This window comes from Anopheles darlingi, chromosome 3, assembly GCF_943734745.1.
Source record: "Anopheles darlingi chromosome 3, idAnoDarlMG_H_01, whole genome shotgun sequence".
In the NCBI taxonomy this organism is placed as follows: domain Eukaryota; kingdom Metazoa; phylum Arthropoda; class Insecta; order Diptera; family Culicidae; genus Anopheles; species Anopheles darlingi.
The window spans coordinates 10,648,025-10,671,518 of record NC_064875.1 but is presented as its reverse complement, the minus strand read 5'-3'; the positions used below and the strand labels follow the sequence as shown (position 1 = coordinate 10,671,518).

The 23,494-nt window shown below is 49.1% G+C and overlaps 1 protein-coding gene across 1 annotated transcript in view; it reads right to left on the bottom strand.

The window, feature by feature from the left end:
• Positions 1–20,325, bottom strand: part of LOC125956942 (roundabout homolog 2) — an 86,148-nt gene extending 65,823 nt beyond the window's left edge. The window contains exon 1 of the mRNA XM_049689242.1: positions 19,215–20,325. The gene's annotated coding sequence lies outside the window, so the exon portion shown is untranslated. The remainder of the gene's footprint in view (positions 1–19,214) is intronic.
• Positions 20,326–23,494: the final 3,169 nt, after the last annotated feature.

Here is a 23,494-nt window from a genome sequence, read left to right as displayed (position 1 = left end):
TGGAGACGATTATTAAAGCATCCGGTGTAGCGAGTGAATCTTTTCGGCAAGTGGACGATGATTTGGCCGACGATAATTCGACGAAGGCCGAAGCAAGCTTGGCCTCAAATTATCTCTTTTTACTAATTACGTAATCCTAGACGGTAGCATCGACGGTCGAGGAGTGTTCAGATAAATCAAGAGCAGCTCGAGCAGAGAAACTTCTGGGAACAAACATTTTTTGGGAGTTTATTGGCAGCAGAAAGAGCATATTATTACAAGGATAATAGGCAATTGGTACAGGGTGTGCCATTTAGACAGGAGCAATTTAAATGTTGAATAACTTCGCCATTTGTTAGCTAATTTTGGAAAATAAATAAGATTTAATCAGGGCATCAATGGCACTTATTGACAATTTGCATTAGACACACAATAAGTGGCCCTTTTTTGTACATTTTGCATTGTATTTGACAACATTTCATGCGTAATAGCTGATATTTCTGTTCTGATATTAGCTTTGAGTTCTTCAATAGTTCTCGGTTTACTTGGATGCACCTTACTTTTCAAATAACTTCACAGAAAACACAAAAATTCCACAGTTTACAAATCAAATTGTCAGTTTTCACAGCATAACGATTATTTTCAATGCATAGCGCTACGATTTTAACCCGTCTTGTGCGTGTATCGATCTATGGCTAAAATGGCAAAGACTGACGTCTCAGATTTTTTTTAATTAGTTGAAAAATGGCGGAGTTATTCAACATTTAAACAGGTCCTGTCTAAATGGTACACCATCAATATATGAAGCATGAGATTTTTGGTAATTTACCTAAAATCTAAACAGCTACGTGTATGGAAAAGTTTTACAGCAAAACAGTTTCCAAAGAAACACGGTACACAAACAACTTGTACTGCTATGAAAATACCTCATACTACAGCAATAGCGCTTCAGCTTCCACTTCATTTGAATTTTCCTCGAACATCGTTCTCGAAATCTCCTCTTCACGCATCCGGTATCTTGGTGACTCTCTCTCTCCAACCCTCGAAAATGCCACAGACGACACAGACGCCCCCATGGTTGGTTCCGGGTAATGAAAGAGGCGCTAATGAAATCGCAGCAGCACGTCTCACGTCGTGGGGCACGCGTTTCCAATTACGAACGCTGCACGCTGGTCGTCGGCCCCGGCCTCGGCGTCCTGATTCCAATCGCTTCCTCCAGGGTCTCCAACACGTCCCACAAGTAGGAATCTCCTCACAACAACATGACATGCCATTTTCCACTCCACTAGCGACCGACTGCACCGTGTGATGATTAGCAGCCGGGCAGCCAGCGAGCAGCAACTAGAACCGAACCGAAGGAGAAGAATAGGCGTCCTCGGTAGCTGACGTGCCGAAAACGCAGAGACTGTGCACCGAGGCCGGTCTGTCTTACCGGTGCACATGTATCCGCAATGCCAACATATGTGTCTGTTGCTGCTGCTGCTGCTGCTGCTGCTGCAACCGGTTCGCCTACTGCTTCTCATGCTTCAGATCAAACACTTGCCGAGAATCAAACTTCTCTTCGTATGCTGCACACCATTGAAGCGTGTATGGCGTCAGACCGGGAATTCCTGCTGCTGCTGGTGCACCGGGTTGAATCTGGGACAACCCGTGTGGCAGCTCAAGAGTGAGCCAATCAGTCGATCATCAAAGCACATCCGTTGCCAAGGTACCCGTGTACGGCCCGGCAGGCCACCGCCTCCCTGGATACTGGCTTATTAATTATTGCCCAAGTGGCAGCACTTGGCAATCCGGTGTATTCGGTCGCCGTGGCGCGTCGAACACGGACCTCGGGAATCTCGGGCATTTCATTTGCTAAGAAGCGCTCCTTCGACGGGCTTTTGTTGTTTGAAGAAAATGAAGAACCGAACCGAACGCCTTTCACTTGTCCAAAGCATTTGTTCCAATGTTCGTCGTCATCGTCTTATTGCCTCGGAAAGCATTTTCATGTTTGAATCGAATCGATTGTCTTAAGCTAAGGTCGGTGCTGCTGCTGCTGAAGGTCGAATCGAATCTTCAATTCACAATACGAGACGAGACCGTATTGAATGTCGCGCGCGATGAAAACGGGCCAACGAACAGCCAAAGGCACAGCATTCCGCAGCTGCGGCTGGGCTGATGTTTCCCGGGTGACAATGGCTGTCAAATTAATAAGGTTAGCATTTTCGAGGGTGGCGAGGGAGGATTAAGTTTCCCATTCACCAAAGGCGGACGGACGGACGGACGGTCCATGCTGCCATTCCGCCAATGAATCAAAGATCATGAGGCGAAGGATTTGCAGAACCCCGTCCCCGAGGAAGCGTTGACGTCATGGTTGGACGACGACGTTCGATTCATAACAAATGGTGATCTCAAATGCTTCTGGCCGGACGGGGACGGAGGGACGAGAGAATGCTGGAACGCTTTATCTCTCTCCCGGAGCTAAGCCGCCTTTCAAGCCGGCCTTTCTGAAGACGACCAGAACCAGGACAACGACGAGGACGAAGACGACGACGGCTTTCGATTCGATTATTTAGGATTCGTTACCGAGGAGAGGAAGAACAACAATCAAAGGCTGTGTTGTGTTGCGTTGTGTTGTGTTGTGTGCCGGGCATGTAGCACTCAGCCGTCAGCCCGGCCATTTCGGTCATCACCACCGCCGTGATCTGGCCGTCGCTTCGCCATGATTCCGAATTGGCATTCCGAAAAAGAAGGCGATGGGGGAGAAAATGCGATGGTGATAACATGGTTATCGGGGTAACAAACATGCTCGGCGTTGGTGTAAAAGGACTCACGACGCAATACGGTTTTTGATCATCCATTTGGACCGTAGACCCGGGGTTTCGCATCATGCCATCATGCCATCACGATGATGGTACCAGGTCCTCACCATTCGTGACCTTGTGATGGAGTGGATTCACCTCCGTCGCACGTCGTCTGTCTGGGTCTTTTATTAGATTAAGAAGGGTGAGAGCGAGAGCGAATTCCGACAGAAGCAATGGTGTCCTGGAGAGGCGATTTATATTTATTGTTCCGCCACGGTGAGTGTCCTCGACGCGATCGCGTGAGTTCACACGTTCTTATCCGTGGTGACTTTCGGCGATTCCGCCGATTGATCAACCACGTGTACCTCAACCATCTTGTAGCTCTCTAATGGAATAGCTCTTCTTCTTCTCCTTTCAGGCGTCTATTGGTTTCTCTCCCCTTCGCAGTATCATACGAGGATATTAAAGTGTTTTCACTAATGCCTCGTCAGTTCAAGGATTAACCTTTTTTGGGGGAGTACTTTTGCCTCTTTTCCGGCTAAACGATTCAACAACCTCCAGACGGTTGGCGACGATGTCCGACGCCGGGTTCTAAATGATGGATTCTCAAATTTCATCGAGCCGAAGACGTAAGCGTAACACTACACCATGCCGAGAAAGGTGAAAAACCATTTGCATCAAATTGTAATTAGGTAATGCTCGGTCCTCCCCATCCCCCCCATTCCGGTGGTGCACCATTACGGCTTCAGGAGATTAATTACCGGAACGCCACGAAACGAAACGGAAAACCTTTGGTGACGAAATTGGAAGTCTTTTTTTTTTTGGGAGCGACTGCACAATTTGCATAAACATCAAAGGCATGGGATGCACCAATTTGGGATCGTTATTAACACATCAAGCACCGATTGCACCATTACCTGGGTAAATTGTGATTTCTTCAGATTTTTTCCTGTTTTTGAATGTTCTTGTAACAATTTGCTCGATATTAGGCACAAGCAACAAAATCGAACTCTACCGAAATTTTGTTCGTTGTATGCGCCTTGTTTGCGTGATAGTGTGCGCGGCAAACAACTGTTTGCCTGCATCATTAGCAAATGTTTGTAGTAGGCTGCGACCTGTTAAGTGGTAACGAGCAAAGATTTTTTTTCTCAAAACTGAACCTTTCAACTCTACCGATAGTAAACGACAAAACTGTATGAAGAACGTATCGGAAAGCATGATCAGCATCACCTTTGTTCGAGTTATTATTAGCGGGAGAAAATTTATCCGCATAATTAACCTCTCGAATCAATGCCTTTGCCCCCTGACCCCGACTGGAGTTTATCGACTAGTGCATTCCAATTTGCTGGGTCTGTAGGTGCATCCGCGTGGATCACGTGGAAAGCGTGGTGGTACATGCATTCTAAACATTGCACCCACTATACCCCGTTTGGGGTGGTGTTTCGGTATTTAATGTCGTTTGTCGGGCTGATTAGTGAGCTCGAAAGTCACGAACCAGTCATGATCGACTCGGTTGCTGTTCCTTCGAAAATGGCACAAAATGGCAGCTTGGGATCACTTTACCGTTTTCCACCGACCCTTCGAGAGAGCCTTTTTCTTTGTTGTTCGCATACCTTCTTACAATCATCATAATCAAACAACAATCAGAGTGCTTCGAAAAAAAACCCATCAAAAAAGGACTTCTCTCGAGTATCACACTCTCGGTGGTGGAAACGGAAGAAAATCCTCCAAACACAAGCTTTATACAATCCATCTTCGCTCCGGTCCGGCCCGGTAAGCCGATGGTCGCCGGAAAAAGGTCTGCTCTCTCCCTCGGCGAGGTCTGGCCCACGGGTGTGGGGCTAACGAGCAACCGAGCGAGCGGGCTGACCTGTTTGACCCTTTTTTGGGCCGGGACCACCCCGAAGGAAGCGCACGTGTTTGGTTGTCGTGTAGGCGGTGTTGTGTGTAGGCGACCGCCGCAGTAGTTTGCAGTTAATAAAAACAGTCTCTTCTTCATTCGTCCCAGCGGGTCCGGGTTTTAGATTTATAACATTGTTCTGGTTTTTTTTTTGGATCGCCCGAAGATGAGCTGCTGGATGATTGATGATTTCATTATCGATGTTTAGCCAACGACAGCGACAGTTTCAAGGAAGGTCAAGGGTATAAGACCGATAGCTCCAGAGCTCCAGCACGGTGGTCTGCCTCGATCTCACGCACACTTGCACGCCCTCTTGAAAACTCCTTCACTTTCAATCCCTTTAAAGCTTCAGACCGAATGCTGAATACGATTTGAAATTAAATCAAATCAAAAACCATCCCTCCCACCATCCGGTTCCGACCGTTTTTACTCCTCGAAACCTATCGCCAGCATACGAGGAACCTTCGCCAAGAAGGAGGCGCTTGAACTGCTGAACTGAAGACCGGTCTGCTTGCCCCCTCCGGACCCCCTGGGGCAATTCCTTCGAACGCGTCGCTCGCTCTGGCTTTCGTTCGATAGCAGAACGCAAACATTTACCATCTGTCATTTAATATTATGCGGTTCGGTGTGTATACACACACACACACACACGCGCGCCCACTCACACACACTCCATGGGAAATGATGAAACAGTAAGGCAGAGAGCGCTGAATATGCAAAATACCGTTGGCCCCTTAACGCTTCACATCCTTCAAACCGGTGAATTGGATTGAATTTCAAGCGCGCTTCCAGCGTGTGCGGAGAGAATATTGTGAGTCGTGCTACCGGAACCAAGCCGGCCACATCAGGCTGGATCTCCGGAATGCAGTGCCTATTTCGTGGTGGTTTTTCAATTAATATCCCCATCAGCCTTATCACCAGACGCGCGGGTTGAACGAAACTTTTATCACAAAGCCCATTAGTGTGGTTCCGACGATTAAAACTCTAATTGAATGCCGCTTAATAGTGTCCGTGTGTGTGTGTGTGTGTGTGTGTGTGTCCATTCGCGGAATAATTAGATCCCAGCACGCATTCTCCATAATCCGGACATAATTGATGTAATAAAGATAAATAGATTCATTTTCCGCGTATTTTTTTTTTGTTGTTGCTGCTGCTGCTGTCCCAACTTCAACCAGATCAGCATATGATGATGATGCTGATGCTGATGATGATGCTGTAGATTTACACGATTGACAAGCTTGCAGGCGGCCAGGTAGCAGCAACAAAAAAAAAATAACAAAGCCGTAGTCCACAGCATATTCATTTCATGCAGATCTCCCGGTTATTAATCTAAAAATGCAGTTAATTCATACCCCGCCTCGTGCCTCCACTCCACCATTCCATTCCACGCGGTGTTTCTCGGCGGTCATCATTTTGTGGTATTATCTATGGTTTTGCCGTTCCGTGCCAGGGTGGTGAGCCAGCAAACTAATTGATTTATGCTCATTTATGATGACGGTGGATTCATAGAAAGGATCGATGGCCGGTGTTTTTTTTTTGTGCTGCTCTCTTTTAAGCCACCACCGTACTAATTGAACGTTATTTTTTATGCTACTACTACCGCTGACTGGCCAGTTGCATTGCAGCCCTAGTGCTATCCGTGTGTTCGTTTGATGCGAACGTTATCATCCAGGTCGGATGATGTCGGATCAGAATTTATGCGCGATAGATAGATCCTCTATCAAAAACCGAGGGGCTTGAACCCTACTATTCGCTTAAGAAACTCTGGAACATATATTTAAAAAGCTATTTTGCAAACCAAACACTCGACGCGAGTGTCGAATCCGCAAAAGCGAAAACCATTTGTCAGCTAAAGTGTCACAACTTCCCGGACGAAAGCCCACACACACAGACACACAAACACACTGCAGCCACATGTCAGACCATTCTAGGATCTCTCGCTGTTTGATGATTCACCAACACTCGGGTACCTGGTTCTGGTTCGTGACTGAGCTCCGTAAAGTGACGTGGCACGCCCGGGGGGAGGGGGAGTGAGTGGTGACTCCCTGTTCTCCCTTTCTCTCGCTGCATCATAAACCAACCATACCGGGCGCACCAGAAGCACCAACAGAAGCACCAACCGAAGCCGTCGTCGTCGAGGGCATGATTGAAGGGCATAAATCATCACACTTTAAAAGTCACTTCCAACCCCGCCAGGCGGCGTGGCGTGGGACACATGGAAATGGCTGCCGGTGCCGTGGTACCACGTAACCAAAACATCGACCTCGACATCGTTTTAAATCAATTACGCCGTCCCTTATCTTTATCGAAAAATTGATTTAAAACGCATGTAGCACCGGTGTAAGCCGTTCGCCCGTGTATGCAACGAAAAGGGGGTGCCTTTTAAGGGTTGAAAGCATAGCATTAAGCCCCCTATCCCACACGAAAGGTAACAGAGGTACAGAGAGCAGTCCACTTATGCCATGCGCTACCATTACAGCACTTGAGTGTTTACCGATTGACGGGAATGGGCGGCCACCATGCCGTGCACTAACACCATCAACCACCATCAACATACTTTACCCTACGCCCTACGGATAATCGACTTGTCGTGCGCTGCCAGCGGCCGGCTGTTCGTGTTGTGAGCACGCGCTCTCAGAATGGCCACACGACAGGAGCAACAGTGACCGGCAACATCGGCATCAGAAATCGGCAATGGATGGAGCGGCACAAATGCGACAAACCAAACAAGGGTGGTGGATGGGTGCGAAAAGGACGTGAAAAGAGAAGACGCCGATCCTTTGACTGTCGCCGCAGCCAGAACCTCTTGAATGGCAGAACAAATCCACACATCGACAAGGCGCATACAATGGCGCACAACAACAACAAAAAAAGGGAGACAAAAGTGCGTGGCCACCCCACTTACAGGCACCACCAACCCTCACCTACGGCATATTTTTTTTCTTCTTTGACCCTTTCTTTTCGCATTCTCGTCGATTTGCAGTCCGGGTCCGGGGATGGAACGTGCAGAGTAAGGTGATTTCGGTTCGATAAAGGGGCACCAAAAAAAAGGGGATCAAAAGGGTCCTTCAGGGGGTGGGGGTGCGTATCGAAATTCAATAACATTAAGAGCGAAAGGCTGTCTGTAAATAAATGTAACACATCGAACACGCACACACACAGGAGCTCGTGTACGATCGCTTTAGCAGCTCATCGTCATCGCCGTCATTCGCATAAGGCGGTCGTCCTCCTTGCGTCAAGAAGTCACGCGGCGGCGGTTCGTCGTTACTAACGCTTCCGGTGAAATACCTTGTTAACAAAATTACACGGCATCGCACATGGTGAACGCCGCGTTGGTTACACTCCAACTTGATTCCATTCTCGATCACGGTTCGCAGCCAGTAGACGATACGCGACGGCCCCGGACTCGGACCGGTCTCCGTCTCCAGGAGTAACGCTCGTACCATTATTGGCATGTCGAGCGACGCTGGTAGCTTACGGGCACACACACACACACACACGATAAGCAACGGTAACAGCGACACCGTTTGCCGGAGTAAAATGGAACCCGTTGCCGTGGATGGTTATGGTCGAATGATGGGCGAATCATATTTTGTAACAATTGATGTTGATGCTTTCATTGCCTTTAGAACCTCGTCGTTAGATAACTTTACAGATCCTTCACAGACAGTCACTCTCTCGGGCTCTGGGACTGCGATGTGTGTTTACTGAAGAGGGGAAGAGTCGTACATTAAAAGTTTGAAAAACTCCTTCGATACGGCGGCCGAAGTGCATGTGCAGGGAGTGGATTTTATGTAAATTATATGCCTGCAAACTTTCACCACAAACAAAACCGCATCTGGCCACTGGTTTACTGTTTTCCCCGTTCCTTCATTTTCTCACAAATGGTTTTCCACCGTACGGTGGCCGTGGCTTGTTTGTGAATTCTCAGTCTTTCAGATGAATTGTTGTTGTTGCACCGCTAGCGCATCCATCAGCGCTACATCATATTCAAAGTTTGAAAAGTTATTCGTTACCGGGGATAGGATGACGGACCCGCCAGACGGACCAAAAACCTCATCGCTCACCGGTGTTCATGTTTATCTTTGAAACTGGTTATTCGTTAAAATTACGAACCACGGTAACGGTTACATGGAAGCATACACATTGTGCCACCAACTACACCATGCACTAGGCGCAGCTGGTTCCCCGACTCCGACCGTTGTTGTTTTGAACAGATTATTGTTGCTGCGGCTTCTTGTTGCAGCGCACGAGTGCATGACCTGCAGCAGAGTTCTGCTTCGAAAGTTGGCATTTTAATTTCGAAAAAAAATCTACAACCAAACCCAACACGTTGCATTTGTTTCGGAAACTTTCCGAGCGACCAAGTGCCAGTCAGCTGGAAAACAGCGAGCGCCAGCATAAATCGGTACCATTCATGGCGCGCGCGCGTGCGACTGAGCGTTGACAGACACGTATGCGTTCGCAACGACAACGGCAAAGGACCGAGCAGCTCGAGACCGTTGGCCCGTGTTTGCGCAAGTAAATAGCAGCAAACAAATCATGCAAAATGTACGTTTGCATATGGGACGCGGCTGACTAGTGGCACTCAGGGCTCAGGATAACGGTTCCGGTGTGAGTGTGTGTGTGTGTGTGTGCTCTGTGGTGTCCACAGTCCAGTGTGTCCACATCCCGCTAATGGTATGCGATTTGTGGAGTTGAAAAATAGGAAAGAAGGGAAAAAACGGACGAGAGGAGAGGAGAAACTTTCGCTTCTCCGCTTTCTCCATTTTTGAATGGAAACGGCCAACGGCACGGTCAACAGAAATTACTTTTTTTCCGTTTGCTCAGAATAAGCTCCGAAGAAGAGGTTTTGTGGTAGTGGTTTCGAGAGAGCTGCTTAGGTTTTTGTTTACGATAGATTACAAATGGATTCACATTACGTACGGTAACCACATGGTGGTTCAATGCAATCTTTCCTTTGAAATGGTAATGTCATGTTTGATATGGGACATACATTTAAATAGTGATAGTGTTTCCGTTTGCAATCATACTAATGCAATCTGAATCTAATGGCTGTTTCAACAAAACTCTGCCATCGATCGATAGTGTTTTTTGTTTCGTATTATATGTCATAATTGAGCATGTCTTTTAAACTATTTTGCTTCATATTTAGTTATCTTTTTCTTTTTCTTATCATTCTGTAATATATTTTTTGTAACGAATTGATATTGTTTCGGTTTTTTTAATCATATTTTAATAAGTCATTGCACACGTGTTTTGTTATATTTCGGAGCTATAGTTCATAGTTAAGGATGAAATATAGCTTCTTTAAAATGTTTCTTCTTTATAAAATTTCTTAAAATTAAAAACGTTCTTCTGCTCAGATACAATGTTTCCAATTTATAATGTTGATTACCTTCTTTAAGACAACTTTTCACACGAGAAAAGGCAATTTGCCTACTTCCCTATACACCTCAAACAATTCTCGCTAGCCTTTCCTTCGCCCAGTTCCTACAGCTACACAAAAAGGTATGTCCCCATCGCCACCGATAGCGGAGCGATCGGATTCCGACACTGATGAATGCCAACCACAACAAATTGTTTGTTAACTCCTTCAACCGACGCGGCAACCGGTGGATCGGGTTTCGTATCCCTTGGCAAGGACCCGACTCTCGCTTGCTCGCTTGAACTCCGGGTATCCATCCGGAACTCTGAGGCCACCGGGTGTTGGGCCTTTTCGGGTTTTTCGAACCCGGATTCTATTTCAACGAACCTTTCGTCTTCCCCCTCAAAACAGGAGGGTCTGGTTCGATGGTGTCTGGAGTTCGTGGCCATTATCACACCTTCAATTTCCCAATAACCACACTCACACTCGAATCCGAACCGAACCGACATAAACCGCTCATCGATGGCGATGCCGTAAATATGTGTTCCAGGAACCGGAGAAAGGCCGCGAAAGGAACGTAAAACACATCGGATCGACCATATGTACCATCAGCGGCCGGGACTTCAACTGTTTCCCTTCCCTTCTGCGGCACATCGGAGTTGAACTCAATGGCCGGCGGATCGAGTTGAGCTGGAAAATAACCAACAACTTAAGGCACAACATTTATCAGTGTCAGCCAATGAGGTAGAACTTCCGTTCCATGTGCGTCTTCTCCTCTCGTACCTACCATTCCCCTCCCCCTCCTCTTTGGCGCGTGTGGTTACAAGCGTGAAATGCGAACGACGAACGCGCCGAACGCTACCATCGTCGAGCGAGCGGCGAATCGGAATCGGAATCGGAAACGGAATTTCTTTTCAACACTCCGGGCCCTCCATTTCCCTTTCTCCTTCTCCTCGTTACTTCCGACACACACACACACACACAGAGGCCGTTTCGAGCGGTGCAGATAGCGCAGCGAGTCCTTCGTCAGTTCGCGTTCGCTGCCAACGGATGAGAGCCAAGGCAAATGAAGCGAAACCGGGCCGCAGATCCGGTGCCCCACAGCCTGGAGCCGTGGTGGTCGTGTTGGCGGCTCTCTTGTGCAGTCTTGCAGCCCTGGAGGTGATGCATTTCCTCCCTCCACTTTTTATGCCTCGGTGAAGCCCCAGCGAGGTGAGGCGTAAGAATGATGCACGGTGCGATTTTTACGGTAAGTGGTTTGGATTGGACTGACGGACGGACGGTGAGGTGAGAAGGTGAGGAGAGGAAAGGAAACTTTCTTGGCTTTCCCATTGGTGCTCTGTCGGTGCAATCGAACTCGGGACAGAAATGTGTTTTATTGCTCGCAGTGGAACCACCACCATCAGCACCACCATCGTTTCAATAAGTTTTCGGTTCAACTTTGAACTTCTTTGAACGTTCTCTCGCATCTTTTGAAAAGCGAAAAAACGAACAACAAGAAGAAGAAGAGCTCGTCCGGTTGCTCAAGCGAATCAATTGTGGTTTTACAAAATGAATTCCCCCCCCCCCCCCCCCTCGGTACCGTTCTCATATCCGTTGCAAACCGGTTTCAAATCAAATTTCAAACCAAACAGATCGACAAACCACAAAAGTGATTTGCAGCAACGAGCAGTACGGACACGTCAGCATTAAAAGCTCATCAGAGGCAGTGTGTTGGTCGCCACAAGGGGTCGCCGATGGCCCCCCGTGGCCACAGTAACACGAGCAGGACCACGCACACACACACACACGCACGTACGCGATAAATTAAAAACAAATAGAACACCGTTCCCTGGTGTGCAAGTAGCTTTTGGGCCACTCCGGACTGGACCTAACTGGATCGTGAGGGGAGAGGAAAATGGCCGCTAGCCACTCTCGATTGACCGCATTCGTGTGCACTTCGGGATCACTCACTCTCACTCGCTCGCCCCCCGGGCGCAGCAACACATCCAGAGCACTCCAAAAACCTGCGGCTATACTCCGGGTGCTCGGTTCTTGCAGCTTGGACCCTGGACTATGCTGACCGTGAGCCCCAAAGCCACCAGCGACTCCTTCACCGACATGAAGTGGATTTATAATGGATTTCCCTGTGTTTGTGTGTGTGGGTGAGTGTGTTTTTGTTGGATAAGTTCGTGGAGCTGCCGGGCTGGTTCCACGGTGTGCCAAGGTGCTCTGGTTGTGCTCGGGTCTCAGGTAGCCTGTAGCTTCTCCTCTTGCGTAGAAGCCTGGATAGAACCAAGAGCGCAGAGTAGGGGGATGAGACGATCCATGTTTCCGTTCATTTCACACCAACAACACACCGAACGGGGTCCCATCCCTGAAGCAGCACCCTTAAAACCGGTCTTCCGGCCATAAGCCATTTAAGGCGGCGGTTCACCTTCATCGTCCGACCTGACGCTCCCGGTCCTTCCGCCGCCGGACCGCCCTCCACTCCCGAAAGCGATAAACCAATTCCGCAACTTACGACACCAACACACACTTGGCCGGGAGGAGTTGAAGCAGTTAATGCCCATTCTCCCGCTTCAGCGTCTTGGCTTCCACGTGAAGGACGACCGCACAACGACGACGGTCGATCGGGATAGCCAGACCGGACCGAGAACCTCCCACGGACCAGGCGGGTTCTTCACGGCGATTGACGGAATGAATTAAAACCAACAGTTTAGCCGTACCGAGGAACGAGGAAGCGTTCGCGGGGAAGGAAGGGAAGGGGGGTGCGTGTGTCCCAGGGGGGGGGGGGGCAGGAGATGGAGAAACATTTCCTGTACATCGTCCTGGTTGGTCGTGGTCGATCGTAAAAGTGGTGGCAAGGCATTGCCCTAAAGAAATGCTTTTTTACGGCCACGCGGTTTCAACAGATGTTTCTCGAGACGGTGGTGGCCAGCTCTGGGGAGGAAGCTAGCTCTGTGTCCATCAATATTCATGTCGGTAATGCCATATATAGTGTGCTAGTTAAACAGCTGGAAGCAGTGTGTCTAGTGTGTGCGCTTCCATACCAACGCTTCGAATTCATTACCGATGATGCGACGAAACTTTAAAACTTTAAGGGGAGGCTTCGGTATTTTACTTTATTTCTTCGCATCTACTTTTTACAATTTGCTTATCCTTTCAAGAGTATTGTGTAAAATTTTGGGATTAATCGAAGCAAAACTGACAAAGATATTGATATTTGAAAATCCGTCTTTCATATAAGGCGCAAAGCATCTCGCGACTTTGAAGCGCGTTGAAACTACTGGACCGATTGATTGGAAATTTTGAACACATAATTTGCGCACTATTTGCCAGGTTGCCCCGTCGAGTTTTTATAAAATATGTTGATACTTTTTTTTAAATAATTTTTTTAATTATGTAAAGCGCGTTGTTCGAGGCAACATCGAATAAAATCATCACTTTTTCAACTTCAAAAACCTGCCAAAAATCGAAAAATGGGAAATTCAACAAAAACTCGACGAGACTACCTGTATAAACTCATAATCTAAAAAAATAATATTCATTTGTATATTTCTGATGACCCGGCACGTGGCTACGGAGGGCACCGCAAACGGTACATTTTTGCAAACTTGCCTTTCTAGATTGGATGCCATGAACGTAGTTTTCATCAAATTTTCCCCAAAACGGAACCAAATATTGACGAAAAGTTGTAGTTTAATATGAAATTATTTTGAAAAAATAATTTTGAATGGTTTCTTCACTAAAAATCGTTAAAATTAAGCCTCTTTTTGACCCGAAATAACTGAAGACCCCCTTTAACCGTAACAAAGCATTAAACGTAAATGGATAGTGAGGAGTTTGAATGCACGCACCAAGCATTCCCCCAAAAAAGCTCACTCTATCTGAGTATCTGTCGGAACACGTAATAAATTATTGTCAACCTCCCCGGGAGCAGCATGATGGTGCACAGCATGGCGCACGAAACGTTCACTTCATAGCAGCCGTCGAGTAGCGTTCAGTTTGATGGAACGAACGTTTACTAAACGGATAGACCGCGTACGCGCTCGAGCACTAGAAACCACCAAATAGAGATGCTAGAGATGAAGTGTTCCGTTGTCCTTGTACCGTTGCACTCACTCATCGGTGCACTGGCTGGCTGGCTGGTGGCAATTTTGGAGCCAGAGTTGGAGGAGGAAAACCCAAAACAGGAATGCAAAACAACAACATCAACCACCAGCGCGATGAGGATTGTTCCACAAAGTGAACGTCGGTGGTTTTCCTCGCAACTAATTCCGTTGATGAGCTGCACTAATGTGTGTGTTTGTGTGTATCTCTCCGGTAAACAGGGCTAGAGCAATTAGAATGACGCGAGCAAGATGATAGTACGTCCCGTCCTTGGCTCAGCTTTGATTTCAAACACCGCTCCCCGGCCAATGCGTGTCTGTCTCCCTCCCGCACCAAACATTACACTAATTGGCCCTGAAACGAGCTGCCTGCTTTGTGCTTCCAACGAACACATTTACAAAACGTGGCCATGTTCCAAGCGATTATCATCATCACTTTCCCGAAAGCCACACAACATAATGGGTCCCACGTTCCTGCTCGCGCTCGCTCTCTCTCTCTTTCTGCTGCGTGTTACATGTTTGTTATGGAGTAAAATAGCATTTTATGGAGCTAGAATAGCCCCCCCTCCCCCGCCCCAAGGGAAGGCAGGAACGAGCCTATTCGGTCTATAACATCATAACGCATTGATCGGATCAGTCTCGGATGCGGCTTCATAAACGTGTTATCGGGTTTTATGCTGCCGGCATAAATGCGAGCCCCTCCTTCCCGTGCTGCTGATCGATACTGTTGGGAGTGTTGTGAGACTGGAAACTGTGGTGTTGGAAATCGATTTGTTTCGACGAGAGCGCTCATAGAGGGATCTCGAAGCACGAGAGGCGCACGATGCTCATTAGATGGCCCCCTGCGGGACCACAGGGTAGGTCATTCATATTTTTCATCTGTTTCCTGTTGTTATCCTGTTCTGCATTCCCCCGTTGCTGTTGCATAAATAGCAAAATGGGGACAAGCAGCAATCGAACCGGCACTGGGACCAGCATAAAGGGAAGGGTCTGGCACGTTTAGCGAAACAGCTTTCCGATCTTAAAACCGACGCTCGATGATCCAAAGCGTTGGCATCCTTTCCCGTTGGAAAAATGGGAAAAGCGAAACCAGATGCCAACGCCAACGGGGCTGCGCTCGAACGCCTTTTTTTTCTCTCTCTCTCTCTCTCTCTCTCTCTCTCTCTCTCTCTCTCTCTCTCTCTCTCTCTCTCTCTCTTCTCCAGAATGTTTTGCTCCTCCTGCTCTGCTGCTTTGTCTTTAATTCCTGACATTCTATTAATGAAAATAACGAAATAACGGAGGCCAAACACTCACACCCCGTACGGTGAGCAGCATAGTAGCATACCTTTCGAAACATGGCTGTGTTCAAACATTAAATTCTTCCCAAAAATGCTTCCAAGAAAAACCCCGGAAAAAAGGTTACAGGGCCCGGGTCCCCGGTACACCAGCATTGACCTTCCGCTGAAATGCGTGGCCTTGTCGTCATCGTCGTCGTCGTCGCCGTCGTCGTCGTCGTCGTTCCGTGCAATCTTCAGCGAAATAATCGAAACTTCTTTCCGGAGGCTATCGGCTGGACATGGTCGTCCTGTGCTGTGTCCTGTGTTGGCGCTACTCGAACGAAACCCAGAACGACGAAGGGCCCCAGCAAAGGCCCAGTCTAGTCCAGAAGAGATAAGGAGACGACGATAAGGAGCGAGCGAGCGTGTCAGTTACGTATCGCCATTTTGAAGCACCCCCCGGGGGGGATGGAGTGGAGTGGAAAGCAATACACGTGGGTAGGTGTGTGAGTGCTGGATTTGGAATGTTGTTTGCGTTGTTGGCAGAAGTGGTGCAGAAGGCTTCTCACACTCCTCTCGCTCTCTCTCTTTCCGGGCATGGACCAGACCACAGTGCGAGGTGTCCCACACGGCCACCACTAACACCAACACACAACAGTGACCCGGAATGCTCTCAAGAGCCCCTCTCAAAGACCGAATAGCGATAGCGATAGCTTTGGCTGACCGAAAGACGAAATTTAATTACTATTCCAGTTCCTGTTCCCGGTGCTTGTGCTGTGCGCGGGTTTAACGCTGGTCCACCGACCGAGAACCAGAAGGACCAACGCTCCCCAGTCGACGAGTTGAAGATTTGTTTTGCCACGCTTTCCAGCAACCTCTCACTCAGGGAAGCCCAACTCATGGGGGAAAAAAGGGAGAGAAAATTGCGAGGAAAAACATGGAAGAAGTCCATCGGGACCGAAACCGAGAACCGAGATGTTGAAGTGACTGAAGCGAGGCAACGTAATGGTTCTTCACCCCCACCCTCCCCCTGCACTTTACGCCGCTCCACCGCCTGACGAAACTATCCATTAACGAGTTATGCTTTTATGCGAATGCTTGATTGCTCTTCGCGTTCGTGGTTCGCGGCTTGCGTTTGTTGCATTCGACTTCGCGCCGCGCTGGATCCGCGCCGTTCGGTCGCGAAATGTTTCTCCACTTTGGAATTTTAAAAAGTTGGATTTTAAGTGGTCACTTCGCCCCCCTCCCCAGGCTCAACCACCTTCCTTTATCACCCTTTTCGATAGCCAATCGCGCGAGTGAGCTGACAGATAAGTTGCGTCGCACTCCATAATGAACCTCCGGCTGGCTGGGACCGAACGAGGGGCCATCCAGACACGCTGGCTGGTGGAAATCTAATTATTTGTCGCTTTATCGAGCACAAAATGAACTCCGGAACCCCGGTCCCGGTCTGCGACGGGGAAAAATCGCGTTTGGAAAAACCTTCAAAGCCTCGAATGCTCGATGGCCATTCGAGAGGTGGAAAATTGTGTGTGTGTGCACCGAGCACCGAGCGCGGAAATGGAGTGACACTTTTTCCGATTGACATTATTTAGTTTTCCAGCCGAAAAATGGATTCCCCTTTCCTCTATTTTCTCCCTACCTCCTTTCCCCACACACACTCACAATTTATGATTAGTCCTTTCACAATCCTCAACCCCCTGCAAATGGTGGCCACGCTCTCGAACTGTATGAGTGTGTGTGTGAATGTTGCGCGTTTGTTTGTTATTTGTTCGCGAACGTGGAACGTGCTCCGTGCAGCCTTCCTCCAGCATTCAGCATCACCACCCCACCACCCCACCACCCCACCACCACCTCCTACCCTCGGAAAAACCCCGTTTTTCCAGCCCCGTGAGCCGCGTCGCAGCCAGACACGCAATAAAATACACAATTTGCCACACTTCACTCACTCACTCACTCGCTTGTGCGCCCGCCACCCGGCCGGAAAATCCGGGTCATCCTCCAATGGCACCACGAGAGTGAAGCGAAAATAAAATCCAAAAGGCCTCCAGCTGCCACCTCACCCCAACGCCACCTCCGAGGAGGGGTGCAAAAGGCACGCGCTTTATTTTCGCACCGAAGCTGGAACTTAATTTGCCCGGCACCCTCTCGCCGGTTCTGCCGTTCTGCCGTTCGGACCAGACCGAATCCGGGTCCGGAATCCGGGGTGAAAAAAAGCGTGGGAAAACGATTCATCGGGGGTCTTTGCCGTGGTGCCGAGGGTACAGCCCGTTGGCGGGGGCAAGCATAAAATTGGCCGAAAAATACTTGCTAATTGATTTCAATCTTTTTTCGTACCAGAGAGCGAGAAAGAGAGAAAGAGAGAGGGAACGGCTCTACGTGCCCACCACTCGCGTGCCGTACGCCATTGCGTGCTCCTCGCAGTGTGGCCAGCCCGTGGCCCTTATCTCGATTTTGGCACTCCGTTCGTTCGGCTTGATCGTTTATGTTGTGATCATGCTTCGCTTCATCTTCCGCCTCGTCTGAGCCGAGTTCAGATGATGCTCCCGGACCGGAGCGGACCGGACCGTGGGCCGCTTTATTTATTATCTGGCCTCGGACGTTACGTTCCTCCTCATGGCCGCAAAACAAAAAAAAACCACTCCGATTCACTTCAGTCTGGCCCCGGCGGTTATCTGTCTTGCCCGTAACGCCTCCTCCTCCTCCTCCTCGCCGTCGTCTGCGGTCGTGCCTGTCCGGCGCGACCCCCCGGCCCGTGGACTATTAAAAGTGGGCGAGAAGAGTCTCTTTTACGGGTATTTTTTTTCCGCCCGGTTTTTTCGGCGGATTCATTTGAAAGTCCGGTCCCGGTCCGATCCGGGCGTTTATGAGCCTCGTGAGCATCGTTAGCAGCGTGTGGACTGACCGGAGAGAAAATCGCCTCGTCCGGCCTCGGTTTCGGTTTTTCTTCTCACACCATCCAAGCCAAGCCAGTTGGAACAACAGAGCGAAACCGAGAGGCATCGTGGCAATCGTTTTGGAGTGTAAGGAATACTGGATGTACTGCTACAGGTCTGAGATAACTTAATTAGAAGCTTATTCGGGTGTTAAGGACTGTGTACGTCTAGACCACTCGACGGGGCGACGGAGTATATCTTGAAGAGGAATTCTAGGCCCCTAGAACCTTGTATTCAAATAGACACTGACGGAACTGCGGCTTTTGACATATGAAATGTACTCCCGTAGTGTAATTGTCAATCTAATTGGTCGTGGTGTCACTACCACAATCTCCACTGTTCCCTCGCTAAAGATATCAATCAAAGCCGGCGTAGAGTGAGAGAAAATGAAGGAAAATGCACGGTCCCAAAATAGCGGCCAACCAACAGACGCAACATGACAAAGCAAGCGGGTATCACCTGGACAACAATGAAGCATCATGCCATGCCATGCCATGCCAACCATCCCAGACGATACCGGCCGCGGCTTCCAACGAGACTGAACGAACGCGCGATGTCAATCCATCACCGCAGCGACATCACCGGTTATGGCGTTTAGCGGCGTTTTCCCCGCCAACATGATGGATATTCGTCATTCCGCGTCGGTTAACCCCGACCCCGTTATCGTGGTATCGCTCTTCCCTTGCCGGAAGGCTTGTAATTTACCACAGAATTTCATCATCTACACTGCCCACCCAGGTTCCGAGGAATAATACAATCATGTCAGTGTCTTGTTGGACCGTGGGCTCCTCCAGAAGCCGCCCCGAGGCCTTGTTAATCTTAATTAAAATGTCTCCCAGACGGTGCGAGCAGCAATAGTAGTAGTCTGCTGCTGCTGCTGGTGTAGGGACTAATTTACCTTCTCTGGTGTTGATGTGAGGTGGGGCCTGTGGTGCCCGCGGACACCACCGGGGGAAACAACTGCTGACGTGGATAATCCTTTGCGTCGTTCCGTCGCCTTCCGGTTTGTTCGCCGACCGGTCACTGGTCAGTTGGCTCACGAATACACGAATCCGGGCTGTGGTGCCCGGTGTCGTCTTCTTCTACTTCTTTTTCTTCTTCCTTTGCGCTAATCCGTTTGGTTCACCCCGGTACACACCGCACCGGAAAACACTTGGCGACGCGCCTACGCCACTCCACGTCGACACCAAAACAACAGAACACCTTCCAAACGGACCTTCGCTATCAGCAAAACATTCGTACACAAACACACAGACACACACACACACACACACCAGGCAGACACACACGGGAGCGTACGCACGCAAGCGTTTGATAAGGACGTGCGACACACAGCGACACACACCAGGTTACTGCGATGATCACGCAAACAACCAGAGCACGCAGGGGTTGCTCTGATGGTGGTGGTGGTAGTGATGCCGGTGGTGCGTTGCGGCACCTTTTCGGGGGATTTATTGCTCTCCGTAAATCACTCAACGCCGCAGCCCAGGTCCAGGTGATGCCATTTTTATGATGAAACTCACCGGGTATTATCACTTAGAACACAGACTCCACGTTCACCGGGACACCGAGGCGACGTTTAATCGGTGATCGGAGTGAACGTCAACGTCGGCGACGATGACACCGCCGCCGCCCAACTGATCGAATCGTCCGATAGTGTCGGTGTCGAGTGACAGCAGCAGCAGCAGCACCAGATGAGCAGAGTGATGTGCGTTCCTAGCCGGCTAAACGTTACCCTGTTCCGACGAATGTTGACAGCCGATCACGAGGCTACTGAGCACATCCCGTGGTCGTTGCTAAGCTACACTCCTGTTCGGTAGGATGCGGTCTGCTTGCACAGTCTGCTGTGATACCTGTCTACCACCGGATGGATATGGATGGATAAGCGTCTCACTAGAATACACACACACACACAAGCACACACACACACGAAACGATGAAACGTGGTTTTAGGTTGTCGACGACGATGATGACAACGACGACGACGACGACGACGAGAACGACGTGATGTGTTGCGAGGATCTCGGTCCAAGGATATACGACCCCAAAATGTACGCCTAATCCCGACCAAGTACGAGTTGGAACTGACGCGAAGGTTGGCCACCATTGGCCTCGTGGTCTGGCACTGAGCAGATGATTACGATGATGATGATGATGATGATGGCGACGACGACGGCGTCTACGAGGATATGGTTAAGGAACAGTCGGCTCGAGCTCGGTCACTCAAAAGGTTCGGTGCCAGAGCGGCCGGACTTCCAGTGTGCGCTCGGAGTGGCCACCACTCTCTCTGTCTCCCTTAAATAGCCCCCAAGGAGCCGGTTGCAGTTGACGGTCAATTCCCAGACGTGAGTGTCACGCCTGGAAGGACTAGACACCTGACAGACAGCCGAACGCGAACGAGTAACTCAGGTTCCCCTGGTGAAAAGCAAACAGTTTCGAGGAGTGCCACGTTTTCCCCCCGCATTTTCTATGCTTCTGCGCATTGGCAACGGGCGGCGCGAGAACCGGAAAATGTTTTCCCTACGAAAGGGGAAATCAAAATATCACTTTGAATGGAGGCAGGTTGAAGGACGGAGTTAAGGAAGGATACTCCGTTGTTCTGTTTAATTATTCTCTGTTCCTTTTCTCCATTGCTCTCTATCTGTTTCTTCAGTGAGTTCTATAATTTAATGTTCTATTCTTTTATCTTCTTTCAGCCAAATTTTCTTTTCTGGTTTTTAGATTTCTACTAACCATTGCTTTATGTTGTTTAGCCCTTACCCTTGGATAAGTTCTTTTCTTTTCCTCTGTTTTATTTGTTCAGTTTTTTTTTCAATAAAGACTTCAGCTACGCACATCTTCCGCTCCTTATAGATATCTATTTAGCTCTTTTAACCTCTGTTTTCATTTCTAACTGGCTGTTTGTTGCTAGTACAATAATCAATTTGTGTACAATTTGTACACGTTAATTGTTTATTTTCATGCCTTTTTTCGATTCATTTACCAGTTAAGCATCCAATGCTTTAGCTTTCAACAAACGCTTCAATTGTTCACTTCTGCTCCCAGTAGTACACCAGCGGTGCATTCCAAATCAGAGAGACACCCGCCATCGCTCAACGCAAACGTGTGGTTGTTTCGCGTGAAATCGTGCGCGGAGGGTTGACATCGTAATTGGAAACCAAATAGTCCAAACGCAAACACAGCCGACGAGAGGTCAAAGAGGAAATTGAAAAAATCCCCCAAACCACCACCCCGAGCCCAACCCACCAGCAGGGGGGGGGGGGGGGGGGGCTACATTAACCGGACGCGCGCGCCACTTTTGCTGCTATTTGTTCTGTCTGTGTCTTCCACTGGAAGCTGCACGACTGGCCACCGTCCTGACCGAGGGCCGTTGTTTGTTTTATTTTTCATTTCCATCCAGCACCAGCCCCTTTCTCACCGTTCACCCTTTTCCGAGTGCCATCCTTTTTCGTGTCAAGAGCGTTTCCGGAGAGGGTTTGGTACTCCATCCACCCACTCACCCCGTACCGCTTGGCCGATCAAATGGTCCATTACATTTTCACGCCCGAATCTCTCTTCTGCTGCCCGAATACCAGGGAGAACCACACCAGTGACCACCGCACCACGTGACCGAACCTCACACACACACACACACACACACGCACTACAAATGGGGAAGAGTGAACTGATGCAATGGTTTGTTCCGTACGAACCTTCCCATTCACCGATACCTCCAATCAATGGATGAACGGGAATAATGCGGGCCACCTCGTGTGTCTCTGCCTTACCGTCCTTCCTGCCATTTCCGGCCGGCCAGCACCCCCGGCCAGAGGGCGTTACGGGAGGGAGGAGAATGAGCCTGGACCCTGGACAGCCGGTGTTGCTGTCAACCACCAACCAACCAGCCAGCATCGTCAAACCGGGATCTGATAAAACGGGAATCGAAACAAACGACGCATCGAAACGCCATTTCAGCGTCGAATGTGCTGGTGGCAGGGATGGAGGGATGGACACCGCCCCTGGTGGGCCTGATTTATCACTCCCGCGATGCTCGATGCCCGCCGCGATGCCCACCCATTTGTGACCCATTTTTTTTTGCTTTTTGGCGGAATCGACGGTAAGGACGGGCAAAGGCAATCGTGGTGCGGGTGTCCCCACCCCGGGGAGGGGGGCTTGTGTGGCGATGGTGGTGGTCAGATGACAGTGAGTTGATGTTGATATTTATGCGTATGAGCACCCGCCCAATCATGCGTTTGGGGAGGTTTTTAATGCGCAAAATATCATAATTATGATTCCTTCGCACAAACCACCATCGCGCGAGTTTTATGCTCACACACGGGGGAGGGAAAAAAAACCTGCAATTTTCAGCATCAAGGACACTTTGGCTTGAGTGAGGAAATGGCCATTATCATCGCGGTAGTGCTGCTATGTGTTAACGAACAAACAAGTTCATTATAGCAGCTAATTGGTTGCGCTCGGTAAACAACTTATTGTTGATTCAATTGTCAAGTCGTAGTGGATCGAAGTTCGACGTCACCTTTCCATTTAGTCCTCGATGGTGCAAGTGGCAAATGCATTCAACAAATAGCCAGAACGAGCCGACAATCAAAGCCAAACCAAGTCGTCCATTTTCATTAGAGCTTTGCGGCTAAATGAATTTACTACCAGCAGTACCATTGTCCTTCCTTAACGAAGCAAAATCTGTACCGTCGTTGGTGAGAATGAATTCATTACCCTTCGTGGTCAAAAGTCATCCATCAATCAGCCTTCAGGGCTCGGCCGCAAAGACCGCAAAAACCTCACTTCAAAGATCCGAAGGACGAACAACAATGGAGCGGATGCAGCCCAGCAAGCCCAGCACAGTATTGCAACGTTCGGCGACGTTATCTGCATAATGTAAAGCATCGATAATCGATTTATCAATCGTGAACGTCCTGAGGGCTAGGGCTAGGTATTGGACGAGACAGCACGATGCGACAGCTCGAGACACACAGCAGCAGCCAGACCAGTGCTGACTGGCCACTAAGCCATCAAAATGACTTGAAAATGGAGAAATTCTTTCTCATTGTGCATTCAACGACCGCATGGATCGGATGGAAGAAATGGTAAACAAGACAAGACTGCAGCGAGCGTCCGTAGTCCATGGCCATTGCTTCGTTCACGTTCCTTAAGTCCACTCCTCTACCAACAACGCAATAC